At 47.2% G+C, this 14,065-nt stretch overlaps 1 long non-coding RNA gene across 1 annotated transcript in view; it reads left to right on the plus strand.

Annotated features, from left to right (window-relative positions):
- LOC113880810 overlaps positions 1-8,581 on the plus strand; it is a 42,769-nt gene extending 34,188 nt beyond the window's left edge. Inside the window, exon 2 of the long non-coding RNA XR_003507836.1 lies at positions 8,286-8,581. This is a non-coding gene — a long non-coding RNA (uncharacterized LOC113880810). The remainder of the gene's footprint in view (positions 1-8,285) is intronic.
- The last annotated feature ends 5,484 nt before the right edge of the window (positions 8,582-14,065 follow it).

The raw sequence follows: 14,065 nt of genomic DNA on the forward strand, positions 1-14,065 counted from the left end.
GTCTCCTGTGAGTCCAGGCCTGGGAATACAGTGCTGAGCTGAGCCCAAGCCTGGTTGTTGTGCCTCTGCTTTCCCTACACTCTGGTGAGAGAGATTACAATAATGGACACAGAGCAAGTCCTGCAGGGAGGGTGGTGACTAGAGCTCCAGGAAGAGAGAGCAGGGTGTGGGGAGAGGGCTGGGAGGAGTTCTTCACGGGGGTATGTGGAAGGTAGCCTTGGAGCAGAGACCTGAATCATGTGAGGAACCAGCCGTGCAGGTCTCTGGGGAGGAGGGAAAGGCTGTGCAAAGGTCCTGAGACACGTCTTGCCTGGTGCACTTGGAGGGCAGCAAGGAGGCCAGCGTGTCTGAGCACAGTTTGAGAGGGAGCACAGGGGAGGTGCAGTCAGCGAGAGTGGTGGGGGCTGGACCAAGTGGGAGGCTTGTTTTATTCCTGGGGTAGTGGAGGGTGGGAGCGTTGAGAACCAGTGCCGGTTATTGGTCTGTACTGAGTCAGCAACAGCTCCACCCTCACCACCACAATGGCCTGGGAGGATGCAGTTGTCTGCAGGTGAGGAGAGGTAAGCCAGGCAAGCTCCCCAGGGTCCCGGCCCCCCAGCCCTCTCCCACCTCCAGACAGCGCTGGTTCTCAGCTTCTGGCCACGTGGGAGGAGGAGGAGGCAGGCTGGTGACAGGCAGGACTGCACCCACCTGTTCAGATCCTGGGCTGACTCAGCTTCAGAGAGGAAGCTGGTGAAAGAGGAGAAGAAGAGGTGAGGGAGGTGGAGAAGGAGGAAGAAGAGGAGGAGGAGGCCTGGCAGAGGGGCGCATCAGTGCATCTGCTCTACTGGAATGAGATTTCAAATTCTGTGCAGCACTCATACTTGGGGGACACTAAGTCAAAACCCTTCTGGACCCATCAGTCTTAGATGTCCACAAGTTTTAGTAGTTGGAAACCAAGTAGTTTTAGAAGAAGAAAAAAAAAAAACCTGTCCTAGTTCTGTAATTGGCTCCCAAGGCTCTGCTCAACGATTATTAAAATACTGACACGAAGCTCCGGGCCCTATATTTATCATCGCATTGCTAAGATAAGCAGAGGCCTTTCCATGGAGTGTCAGCTATGGTGTGTTTCAAGGTCAGATAACTCACTTTTATTAAGGAAGAGTCTGATTTGCCAAAAGAGCAGTACTGAGACTCAGAAGTGGTCCTCAGACCCTCCCGCTGCCCGAAGTGCATGGAGGGATTATGGGAGGTCCAAGAACCTGCTGAAATCACAGACACGGTGTTTCTAAGTTGGTAGTTCTTGTAGTGTGAGCCCTCAGGAGTAGCCTCTCCCGGGCACCTGTTAGCAAGTGCACTGCCCTAGGCCTACTGAGTCACACACTCAGGGGCTGAGGTCCAGGCATCAGGGATCCTGATGCATGCCCTGGTTTGACGGTGGCAAGGGCTGAGCTCTAGAAGAATACAGCGGCAGAGAGTGGGGCCTTGGGAAGCACGCTGGCCAGGGCTCAAATCCCCGTGCTGCCACTTAGTCGCTGCGTGACCTTGGTCAAGTTGCTAACCTCTCTGAACTTCTGGGCCCCTATCTGTGAAACGAAATCACAAAAACCTTGAGGGACTGGGGGGATTTTTAATCCAATGATGATGGCAGATTCAGTCTTCGTCAGAGAAGAGTCCTAATGATAATGATGATAATAATGTTTTTGAAGAGAGGAGGTGTATGGGCATAAGTGTGATCAGAAAGACAACTCTGTAGACTGGACTGAACACCTGAGTAGCTACTGCAAATGTCACAGGTGGTCAGGGCTGTGGTTAGAGCGGCAGCCAAGAGAGGTGTGTGTGTTTGGGGAGAGGGGTCCTTGTGAAAGAGTCGTCAGAAGTCAGGTGCACAGGGATTGCAAGCAAGTTGATTCACCCAGCAAATACTTCCTGAGCACCTACAATGTGGCAGCCCAGCTCCAGACCCTGGCTGTGTGGATAGCAGAGGCCTTGCCCTCATGGGGTTTGTGTACCTGCAGGAGATAAAGGCAGTGAGCGAGCAGGCAGGGAACACAAGAGGATCTCAGTGTGTGGTTGGAGCCACGGAGCAGGCTGAACGGGGAGGTGAGGCAGAAGGGGATGTGGGACAGGCAGGGTAGTTGGAGCCGGGGATGATGAGCTGAGACCTGAAGGACAGGCAGGAGCCGGTCAGGACACGGTTCTGGGGGCCAAGCAGAGGGCAGGGCCATGCACAGGGTTGAGCACGTGTTAGATGAGCAGGAGGAACGGTAGCAGCCTGGAATATAGATCCGAGGGTGTCCGGGACACCATGATCCTCCATGGAAGGGCTGTGGCGAGGAACTACCGATATAATGAACATAACCAAGTCTGGGACAGGCCAGCCCTGGGAAATGCCCACCACTGCCCTGAGATGCAAGCTCTGCACCTCCTGGCATCGTAGGAGTCCAGCCAAACATCAAAGTCAGCTTGGGCACTCTTAATAGAAATAAAAGTTCTGAGGGCTTTAGACCAATATGAGGTGTTACAACAGGAGGCAGTTTCCCTGAAATAGCAAATGAGGATTGAGCCTGCATAAGGAGGACAGACTTGGGGGCACGGGAAAGCGCAATGTTCTCAGGCTCCAGTGCACGTCCCAGCCCTGCTCTCACCAGTTTGTGGTTCCGCCCAGTCTCCTCTGTGATGGGAGGAGACGTCCAGTACTATTCGAGCTTATCAAATACTGCAGGGTTGGCCCCCAGAGCATGCGCTGTGATGGGATCAGAGCTGAACTTTGAGATGAGTGGAGACCTTCAGGGGACGGAGCAGCAGGGAGAAAATGGGTGCAGACCACGTGCAGCTGTAGACCCAGTGCCTGGAAGGTGATTGGTGAGATTCCCCCCTTAACTTCACTGGGCCTTAGTTTCCTCATCTGTAAAATGGGCGCAGTCTTGGTGGTAGTTGTGAGGATTACCTGACATAGTATCATACAGTTCTGAGCATGGCACCTGAAACAAACCAAGACTCACTAAATGATTGTTGTTGTTCAGTCACCAAGTCGTGTCTGCCTCTTTGCGACCCCATGGATGGCACGCCAGGCTTCCCTGTCCTTCACTATCTGCCAGGGTTTGCTCAAACTCATGTCCATTGAGTCCGTGATGCCATCCAATCATCTCATCTCTGTTGTTCCCTTCTCCTCCTGCCTTCAGTCTTTCTCTGCATCAGGTCTTTTCCAATGATGTCGGCTGCTATTATTAATATCAATATCATTGTCATCAGTACTATAGCCAGCAGGGGAAATTATGTCCCTGGGCTGCCTGAAGCGACTCACTGAACTGTGATACCTCTGAGTATAGGACCCTGGAAGAGCAGGCTTCTGTCAGCCAGGCCTCAATTCAGTTCAGTTCAGTCGCTCAGTCATATCCAACTCTTTGCAACCCCATGGACTGCAGCACACCAGGCTTCCCTGTCCATCAACAACTCCTGGAGCTTGCTCAAACTCATGTCCATTGAGTTGACGATGCCATCCAACCATCTCATCCTCTGTCATCCCCTTCTCCTCCTGCCTTCAGTCTTTCCCAGCATCAGGGTCTTTTCCAATGAGTCAGTTCTTCACATCAGGTGCCAAAGTAGTGGAGCTTCAGTTTCAGCATCAGTCCTTCCAATGAATATTCAGGACTGATTTCCTTTAGGAGGGACTGGTTTGATCTCCTTGCTGTCCAAGGGACTCTCAAGAGTCTTCTCCAACACCACAGTTCAAAAGCATCAGTTCTTCAGTTCTCAGCCTTCTTTATGGTTCAACTCTCACATCCATACATGACCACTGGAAAAACCATAGCTTTAATCAGATGGACCTTTGTTGGCAAAGTAATGTCTCTGCTTTTTAATATGCTGTCTTGATTGTTCATAGCTTTTCTTCCAAGGAGCAAGCATCTTTTGATTTCATGGCTACAGTCACCATCTGCAGTGATTTTGGAGCCCAAGAAAATAGTCTGCTTCTTTCCATTGTTTCCCCATCTGTTTGCCATGAAGTGCTGGGACCAGATGCCATGATCTTCGTTTTTTGAATGTTGAGTTTTAAGCCAGCTTTTTCAATCTCCTCTTTCACTTTCATCAAGAGGCTCTTTAGTTCCTCTTCACTTTCTGCCATAAGGGTGGTGTCTTCTGCATATCTGAGGTTATTGCTGTTTCTCCTGGCAGTCTTGATTCCAGCTTGTGCTTCTTCCAGCCTGGCATTTCACATGATGTACTCTGCATATATGTTAAATAAACAGGGTGACAATATACAGCCTTGACATACTCCTTTCCCAATTTGGAACCAGTACGTTATTCCATGTCCAGTTCTAACTGTTGCTTCTTGACCTGCATACAGATTTCTCAGGAGGCAGGTCAGGTGGTCTGGTATTCCCATCACTTTAAGGATTTTCCACAGTATGTTGTGATCCACAAAGTCAAAGGCTTTGGCATAGTCAATAAAGCAGAAATAGATGTTTTTCTGGAACTCTCTTGCTTTCTCAATGATCCAACCTGGAAAATTTTAAGCATTACTTTGCTAGCGTATGAGATGAGTGCAATTGTGTGGTAGTTTGAGCATTCTTTGGCATTGCCTTTCTTTGGGATTGGAATGAAAACTGACCTTTTCCAGTCCCTTGGCCACTGCTGAGTTTTCCAGATTTGCTGCATACTGAGTGCAGCACTTTGACACCATCATTTTTTAGGATTTGCAGTAGCTCAACTGGAATTCTGTCACCTCCACTAGCTTTGTTCACAGTGATGAACACTAAGGTCCACTTGACATTGCACTCCAGGATGTCTGGCTCTAGGTGAGTGATTATACCATCGTGGCTCTCTGGATCATGAAGATCTTTTTTGTATAGTTCTTCTGTGTATTATTGTTACCTCTCCTTAATCTCTTCTGCTTCCATTAGCTTCACCCAGGCCTAGACAGATCCAGAAGCCTGGGAGGAGAGGGCAGGGAGCTTTGGAGAGCCCCCAGCAGGTGGCAGCAGGGGACAGAAAGGAGCTGAATTGTGGTCACCTCCTCCTGGAAGACTTCCCAGATTGTTTTGGGCGCTCACAAAGCCCCTTGCACTTACCAGTCGTGAGACACAGACTCTGCTGTGGTGTAGTACTCTGTCCCTCTATCATACTGAGAACTCTTTGATAGTAAGGCCTAGGAATGACCCAAGTATGTACTTCCTAGGTGAGGTACAGCCAGCTCCCTAGAGAGCAGTGATTGCTTGAATGGATGAATAAATGAAGAAAAATAAAGAATTAATGCCTAAATGAATGGGAATAAGTGGCCTGGCTAGTCCAAGGGGGAGTAAGTTTGGGATGGGGACAATCAGATCAGATCAGATCAGATCAGTCGCTCAGTCGTGTCCGACTCTTTGCGACCCCATGAGTCGCAGCATGCCAGGCCTCCCTGTCCATCACCAACTCCCAGAGTTCACTGAGACTCACATCCATCGAGTCAGTGATGCCATCCAGCCATCTCATCCTCTGTCGTCCCCTTCTCCTCCTGCCCCAAATCCCTCCCAGCATCAGAGTCTTTTCCAGTGAGTCAACTCTTCGCATGAGGTGGCCAAAGTACTGGAGTTTCAGCTTTAGCATCATTCCTTCCAAAGAAATCCCAGGGCTGATCTCCTTCAGAATGGACTGGTTGGATCTCCTTGCAGTCCAAGGGACTCTCAAGAGTCTTCTCCAACACCACACTTCAAAAGCATCAATTCTTCAGCGCTCAGCCTTCTTCACAGTCCAACTCTCACATCCATACATGACCACAGGAAAAACCATAGCCTTGACTAGACGGACCTTTGTTGGCAAAGTAATGTCTCTGCTTTTGAATATGCTATCTAGGTTGGTCATAACCTTCCTTCCAAGGAGTAAGCGTCTTTTAATTTCATGGCTGCAATCACTATCTGTAGTGATTTTGGAGCCCAGAAAAAAAAAATCTGACACTGTTTCCACTGTTTCCCCATCTATTTCCCATGAAATAGGGAGGTATCATGCCTTTCCCCTGGAAGGATCTTGGCTTGAGGCAACTGCACATCCTTTCTTGGACACAAGGGGGCGCCATCACTGCAGCCCCCACATTGAGAGCCTGAAGGACTCGGAACACTTCCCAGTGAAACTGACCTGATGCTTAAGTCAGAAGGGACCCAGTCCTTCTAGGGCGCAGATTGTCAGTTATAGGAGGAAGAACTTGCTGATGATGATAGTCAGCTTACCATGCAGGTGGTGAGCTCTGCATTGCTATAGGTGTGCAAGTGAAGAAGGCTGGCCTCAAGCCGAGGTCTCCGGAGTGAACCCCAGGACTTTGCCTGAGATATCTGCAGTTTGCTGGTTTCCTGACCCACCCTTGGCAGCTGCTGGTGCTTCCTGAGGTGGGAGGGACCTAGGAAGCCCCCTAGTTTCTGCCTGCTGGGGAGGGGAAGGGAAAGCCTTTTTATGGGTCTCCTTAGAAGGCAATGGCACCCCACTCCAGTACTCTTGCCTGGAAAATCCCATGGACGGAGGAGCCTGGTAGGCTGCAGTCCATGGGGTTGCTGAGGGTCGGACACGACTGAGCGACTTCACTTTCACTTTTCACTTTCATGCATTGGAGAAGGAAATGGCAACCCACTCCAGTGTTCTTGCCTGGAGAATCCCAGGGACGGGGGACCCTGGTGGGCTGCCATCTCTGGGGTCGCACAGAGTCGGACACGACTGAAGCGACTTAGCAGCAGCAGTTAGATAGGCCCCTTGGCTTCCCAGGTGGTACTAACCATAAAGAACCCACCTGCTAACACAGGAGACATAAGAGAAGCAGGTTTGATCCCTGGGCTGAGACGACCCCCTGGAGAAGGGCATGGCAACCCACTCCAGCATTCTTGCCTGGAGAATCCCATGGACAGAGGAGCCTGGCAGGCTACAGTCCATGAGGTTTCAAAGAGTTGGACACGACAGAAGCAACTTAGCATGCATGCACGCATGCATTAGTCCCCTTCCTCCTTCCATGGCAGACACCTTCCTTTTCTGACAGCTCAGCAAGGTTCCCCCAAAGTAGCTCCATTTCTTTTTTGGAATCATTTCACATTGTATAGAAAGTTGCAGCAGTAGTATAAAGATCTCCACCCCGTCCCCACCCCCCACCCCACCCCCGGACCAAACCATTTGAAAGTAAGTTGCTAATGTGATACCCTATCAACCTTAGATATTTTGGGAGCGACAAAACAGTTTGTATCTGCCTCACCTCAAGCCCCCACATCAGAATCAATACTTGATGTTACCCTGAATCAAGCATTAGTACTATGACAGTTGCCAAATGGTGATTTTCTGATTCTGCCATCCCTTCTAATGGATCGATCAGCAATCCGACTATAAGGAAAAGCTTTCTCCTCTCCCAGTAACTCAGTCATTGATGTGTGGACTCAGTGTGGACGCCTGGATTCCCACTGTGTTTAATAGGTTATGATCTGTCACTCTGATTGTTTATTTTGATGCTCAAATGGTCCCAGGTCTGGCCAGTGGGAGCTCCTTAACACTGCCTCCTGTGTGCTTTAGACGTGCACCCATATGCTTTATATACTTCCTTATTTTCTGGTTTCCCTGGTGGCTCAGATGGTAAAGAATCAGCCTGTAATTCAGGAGACCCAGGTTTGATTCCTGGGTTGGGAAGATTCCCTGGAGAAGGGAATGGCAACTCAAGGGAACGGCAGCCCACTCCAGTACTCTCGCCTGGAGAATCCCATGGACAGAGGAGCCTGGCGGGCTGCAGTCCATGTGGTCACAAAGAGTCAGACACGACTGAGTGACTGACACTTTACTTTCTTGCACAGGGTGTTGCAGGCTGATCTTATATTCCTGCCCCTGTTTTCTCTACTTATGACAAATGTGGATTTGTCGTCCTGCAGAGGGGCACTTTCAAACCCTGTTGCTCTAACACGCCAACCCTCAGAAGCCTCACAGTGCAGGAGGGGAGAAACTGGACTCTGCAGTCAGACTGACCTGGGTTCAGATCCCACCACTTACTGTTTCCATGGGCAACTCATTCAAACCCCCAGGAGTCTTTCCTCATCTGTAAAATGGGCACATTTGTCCTATTGCTTCAAAGGGGAGGAAATGAGGGAGCCCTCTCCTAAACACAGGTGGCTGTCTCCCGGAGCTCACTTTGCTGCCGATGATGTAACACCACCAGCACCAGCAGGTGACCAGTGGCTGGGAAATTGGGAAGGGGACTCCTGGACCCACTGCAGAGTGTACAGAGCTGAGTTAGAGACCCTAACTCAATTGGGCTCACCAGTGGGATGCTTTGTCTGTCTGAGCTGACATCTCTTTCCTCCCAACAGGACTTGACATTTATCCCCTGTCTTCCAACACCTTGTCGTGGGGGAAGAAGGACATCTATAGGAATGAGACCTGTGCCACTGGGGCTTTGTGAGGGGGAGCCCTGACATCTTAGAGATGCCCTGAAAGCCCGGCTACAGAGAAATCTCCTGGGACACAACAAGTTCTCAGTGACTGACGACGACTCCTATGCTTCTGCTCTTCAGATGGTTGAATGAGTTTGGGACATGTTGCATGATGGAGCATTCTTCAAGATTCTTGATGCAGAGCGAGATAATACAGATGCTGGTCACATGGACATATTTTGCTTCTGGAAGTTGGGCTCTGAGCTTTCCCTGTCTCTGAACTCTCTCCAGTGCCAATAACTCAGGGCTTGTCACATGATAGACGCATGCATGTGTGTGCACGCTAAGTTGCTTGCTTTAGTCGTGTCCAACTGTTTGCGAACCCGTGGACTGTAGCTGGCCAGCCTCCTCTGTCCATGGGATTCTCCAGGCAAGAATACCCCCTGGAGTGGGTTGCCATGCCCTTCTCCAGAGGATCTTCCCAACCCCGGGATTGAAGCTGCGTCTCTTAAGTCTCCTGCATTGGCAGGAGGGTTCTTTACTAGTGACACCTGGGAAGCCCCCACAGATGCACAGTAAACGCTGAATGGATCAGCATCCTTTCTCCAGTCTCAATCTCCTTACTTGCTAACTCCTCCTCACTTTCCCATTTTCCCTGCCTCAGATTGTCTCCTTTTCCTGGCCTCCGCCTTCTGCCCTTCAGCACCCCCTTGTGGTCTCTAAGCACATCACGACCTTAGCTGTCTCTGCAGTGATCAGGCCTCCATCATGCTTGTCTAACTGGCTCTGTCTCCAGAGACACTGCCCGCATGCATTCCAAACCCAGCAGGGACACTGTTGCCTGCTCCGTGCCAGCTCCTTAGCCAGACATTCAAGGCTCACTACCTCCTAGCCCTATGGGAGTGGTCTGGTCCCCAGGTAGAATCTAGGAAGCCACTTTTAAACCAGCTTACCCCAAGGAATCCTGCTTCCCTGCAGGATATTAATATAGCTACCTCCGTTCTCCTTAGATTAGTGTTTGCTGGGTAGATCCTTTCCTGTACTTTCCTTTTAAACTGATTTGTGTCTTTATATTCCAAGTGGGTTGCTGTAGACAACATATGGCTAAGTCTTACTTTTTTATCCAGTCTGACAATATCTACCTCCTGTGTGGATGCTATTTAAATTTAATGTGACTATTGGTATGATTGGGTTTATATCGACCTTCTTGCTGTCTGCTTTCAATCCGTCCTACCTAGTCTTTATCTTACCCTCACCTCTTTTTCTGCTTTTCCTTTCTTTTGGCCAATCAACTACTTTTATGGTTCTATTTTCTGTTCCTTGTTGGCTTATTTCATGCCCAATTGTTAAGCAGTTGATTTCAGGTTTGCATGTGTGCGTGCTCAGTCGCAAGCAGTCGTGTTCAACGCTTTTCTGACCCCATGGACTGCAGCCCTCCAGGCTCCTCTGTCCGTGGAATTTTCCAGGCAAGAATACTGGAGTGGGTTGCCATTTCTTTCTCCAGGGAATCTTCCTGACCCAAAGATTGAAACTGTGTCTCCTGCATTGGCAGGCAGATTCTTTAGCACTGTGCTGTATTGTGTCTTCAGTTTATTACAGTCTCTATATTCAAGTATGCCCACGTGTCATGGAAGAACCTACAATAGGACATTTCATTCTCCATCAGCTTTTTGAGCTATTACTGTCGTGCATCTTATTCTCCTTATTTTATGAAACCATAATAAATTACTATCTTAGGTTCAAATGGTCAGTTGTCTTTTAAAGAGATTTTTTAAAGCATATTTCTTATTAACCCTTTTGTGTCTCATTTCTAGTACTCTTCATTCCATTGTATTGGTCCATATTTTACATCTGATTATAAGTCTCCTTCCTCCTAAAGGAGTTTGTTTAACATTTCAGTGCTTGTGATGAGGTCTTTCAGCTTTTGTGTGTCTGAAAAGAGTCTTTTTTTTTTTTTTTAAGTTGCATTGAAGCATAATTTACATATAAAATATGCCCTTTTAAAATGTGCAGTTTGATGTATAATTCAACAATTTCCACTATCTAATTTTAGAACATTTTTGTCACCCAGAAAAGAAAGCCCATACCCATTTGCACCCACCTTTAATTCTCCACCTCTCCACAACCTTGGTCAACTACTGTTCTACTTTCTGTCTCTATGGATTTGCCTACTCTGGACATTTCATGTAATTGGAAACACAGTATGTGGCATTTTGTGTCTGACTTCTTTCAGTTAGTGTGTTTTTGTCGTCTGTCCATGTTACGGCATGTATCAGTATTTCATTCTTTTTATGGCAAAATATTTCATCATAGGGGCATTCCATATTTTATCTATTCATCAGCTGATGAAGATTTGGGTTGTTTTCACGCTTGCCTACTACAAATAATTCTGTTACATATGTACACTCATGTACACGTTTTTATATGGGAATTTGTTTGCATTTCTCCTGAGTGTATACCTAGGAGTGGGATTGCTGGGTCATAGGCTTCCCAGGTGGCTAGTGGTAAAGAACCCTCATGCCAACGCAGGAGACTTAAGAGACACAGGTTCAGTCTCTGGGTTGGGAAGATCCCCTGGAGAATAACATGGCAACCCACTCCAATATTCCTGCCTGGGAAATCCTGTGGACAGAGGATCCTGGTGGGCTACAGTCCATGGGGTTGCCAGGAGTCAGACATGACTGAAGTGACTTAACATGCACACATGTAGTAACTCTGTATTTACCCTTTAAATGAGACTACTTTCCACAGTACCTGTACCATTTCAGTCTCACTGGCAATGTCCCACGGTTCCAGTTTTCCGCATCTTTACCATCCCTTATTGTTTATTTGTCTTCATTTTCGTAAGACATTTCCACTGTGGATAGAATTAACAGGTTGACATTTTTTTCTTTCTGCTTTTTGGTCATGTTGTTCCATTTTCTTCTAGCTTTCAGTGTTTCCAGTGAAAAGTCTGTTGTTATTCTTGTCTTTCCCTTGTCTCACTACAGTTTGTGCTTTCTCTCTCACTGCTTTTAAAGTTTTTTTTTATCATTAGTTTTAAGCAGTTTGTTTATACTGTATTTTTATCTTCCCTGTGCTTGAAGTGGGTTGAGCTGCTTGATTCTGTGGATTAATAATTTTCATCGACATTTAAAAATGTTTGGCCATTATTTCTTAGGATATTTTTTTCGGTGCTTTCATCAGCTTCTTTTTTCTCTCCTTTGGGGACACCAGTGCTATGAATATTAGGCCCCTCGCTTCATAGCCCACAATGCTGTATTCAGCCCCTTTCCCTCCTCCTCTTCCTCCTCTTCCTTTTCCTGTATTTCATTTTGGATAGTTTCCACCACTATTCATAAAGTTCACTAATATTTTCTTCTGCTGGAACAAACTTTCTGTTAATCCTGTCTATATTCCAGACATTCTACTTTTAATCTCTAGATGTTTGATTGGGAGTTTTTGTATCTTCCATATCTCTCCTTTACATGCCTATGCTTTTATTTATCTTCTTGTACATATAGACTATTTTTAAATAGCTGTTTTAATGTTAATCCACTACCTCTATCACCTACATTATTTCTGGATCTGTTTCAATTGAATGAGTTTTCTCCTCATTATGGCTCACACTTTTCTATGCTTCTTTGCATGCTTAGTACTTTTCTTAAGTTATTCTGGATTTAATGTTGGATGATGGATTTATTAAATTTTCTTTAAATATTTTTGATCTTTGTCCTCAGATGCAGTTAAGTTAGCAGAAACAGTTTGATATCTTTGAGGCTGTCCTTTAAGCCTTGTTATGTGTGAGATCAGCCCTGGGATTTCTTTGGAAGGAATGATGCTAAAGCTGAAACTCCAGTACTTTGGCCACCCCATGCAAAGAGTTGACTCATTGGAAAAAACTCTGATGCTGGGAGGGATTGGGGGCAGGAGGAGAAGGGGACGACAGAGGATGAGATGGCAGGATGGCATCACTGATTCGATGGACATGAGCCTGAGTGAACTCCAGGAGTTGGTGATGGACAGGAAGGCCTGGCGTGTTGTGATTCATGGGGTCGCAAACAGTCAGACACAACTGAGCGACTGAACTGAACTGAACTGATGTGTGTTCTTTCAAGCTGCTCAGTTTGGGGTAATTTGTTATGGAGCAATAGATAGCAATTACAGAATGCAACCACTGTGGGAAGCTCTGCTCACTAGACTGATAATCCATGCTTACCTCCAGCCCCTTCAAGAAGAAACACTCTCTCTGCTCCTTGGTTCCCTCACTCCAGATACAAAAAAACTCCTAAGTGAGAACATTTGATTGGTAGGATTTACATCATGTGCTGAAAAAAATAGAATCCAGCTTCTCTATGGATGAGAAATATCTGTCTTGTTTGGGTTTCCTGCTTGCGTGCTTATAGTAACCTTGACTTCTTCTTAGCTATTATTAATTAGTGACCTATGTCACTAAATCACTAAAGTCTTGTCCACTAAACTATAGGCTCCCTGAAGGGAGAAACTATCTGTTTTGTTTGTTGCTCATTCCCTTGCGCCTAACATGGGGCCTGATACAGAGTAGGTGCTCATTAAATGCTTGATAAATGAATGAAAGCTTGCCACCTCTCACTCTAGTTTGTACATGTTGTCTTCTCAACAAGGAGCAATATTGGCCAGACTTGTAAGAATCAACTGGGATGTTTATTTAAAATGCAGAATTATAGGCTCCATCACAGGTCTGGGAAGAGGCCCAGAAAACTGTAATTTAACAAATGCCCCATGTTATTTAGGTAGCTGAGAGCTACAGCATCATATGTCTCTAAGGGCTGGTCCCCCTCGGCCCAGTTCACTGCTAGCTAAAACCTGTATGGATTATTTTGTAGTCTTCTTGTCTGGGACAAGTGACCCTCATTACTTTCCTCTTTCTCTAGAGGACCTGCTGATTGTCCCCTCTAGTCACCTGCAGGATTTTCTGTGCTTCTCTTGATTTCTCCATGACCTTCAAGCATGAGTCGAGCTGTGGACACACAGGCACTGTTATGCAGGAGTGGAGGAGGAGGAGGGAGCATCTCACTCCCAGGCAGCACTGGGTAATGGAACTCATTTGCTATTGGTCTCAGGGGATGGCCAGAAAAGATTTGGTCCCTGAAGATGGGCAGGAAAATGAACATAGAAAGACAGTGATTATAAAAGCCATCATCTGCTAAGTGCAGATGAATAGAAGGGATGGTAAGTGCCACGGGGAGTAATGTAGGGAGTGAGGCCAAGAACTGAAGCATTCGGGGATGTCTGCATGGAAGAGGAGTAACCCAAGCTGGGCCTCCGAGAAAGATGGTTGAATCTGGTGAAGAAGTAGTGAAAGGGAAAAAAAGAAAAGGAGAGTATACCGGGCAGAAGGGACAGAATGAGAAAGCTGTGGAGTTGAAAATGGGCCAAATCACCCCCAAATTAGTGGCTTGAAATAATAAGTTTGCTCTTTCTCATGGATTCTGTGGGTCAGGTAATCAGGAAAGTTTCAGCTAGATTGTTCTGGTTTAGGCCATCTCTTAGGGTTGCAGGGAAACAACTTCTGGTGAGGTCGAAGGACTGTGGGTCCTACCAGCAGAGAGTGGGTTCAAAGTCCAGCTGGGCTGTCTGCTTGAGTGCAGCTTTGGGCAAATCACTTCATCCACCCATCCTTCATCTGTCTGTCTGTCCATTCAAAAAGTATTTCTTGAGAACTTTCTCTGCCTGCAAGTGAGTTGTATGCTGAGGAT

Source organism: Bos indicus x Bos taurus, chromosome 22, assembly GCF_003369695.1.
Source record: "Bos indicus x Bos taurus breed Angus x Brahman F1 hybrid chromosome 22, Bos_hybrid_MaternalHap_v2.0, whole genome shotgun sequence".
NCBI lineage: Eukaryota > Metazoa > Chordata > Mammalia > Artiodactyla > Bovidae > Bos > Bos indicus x Bos taurus.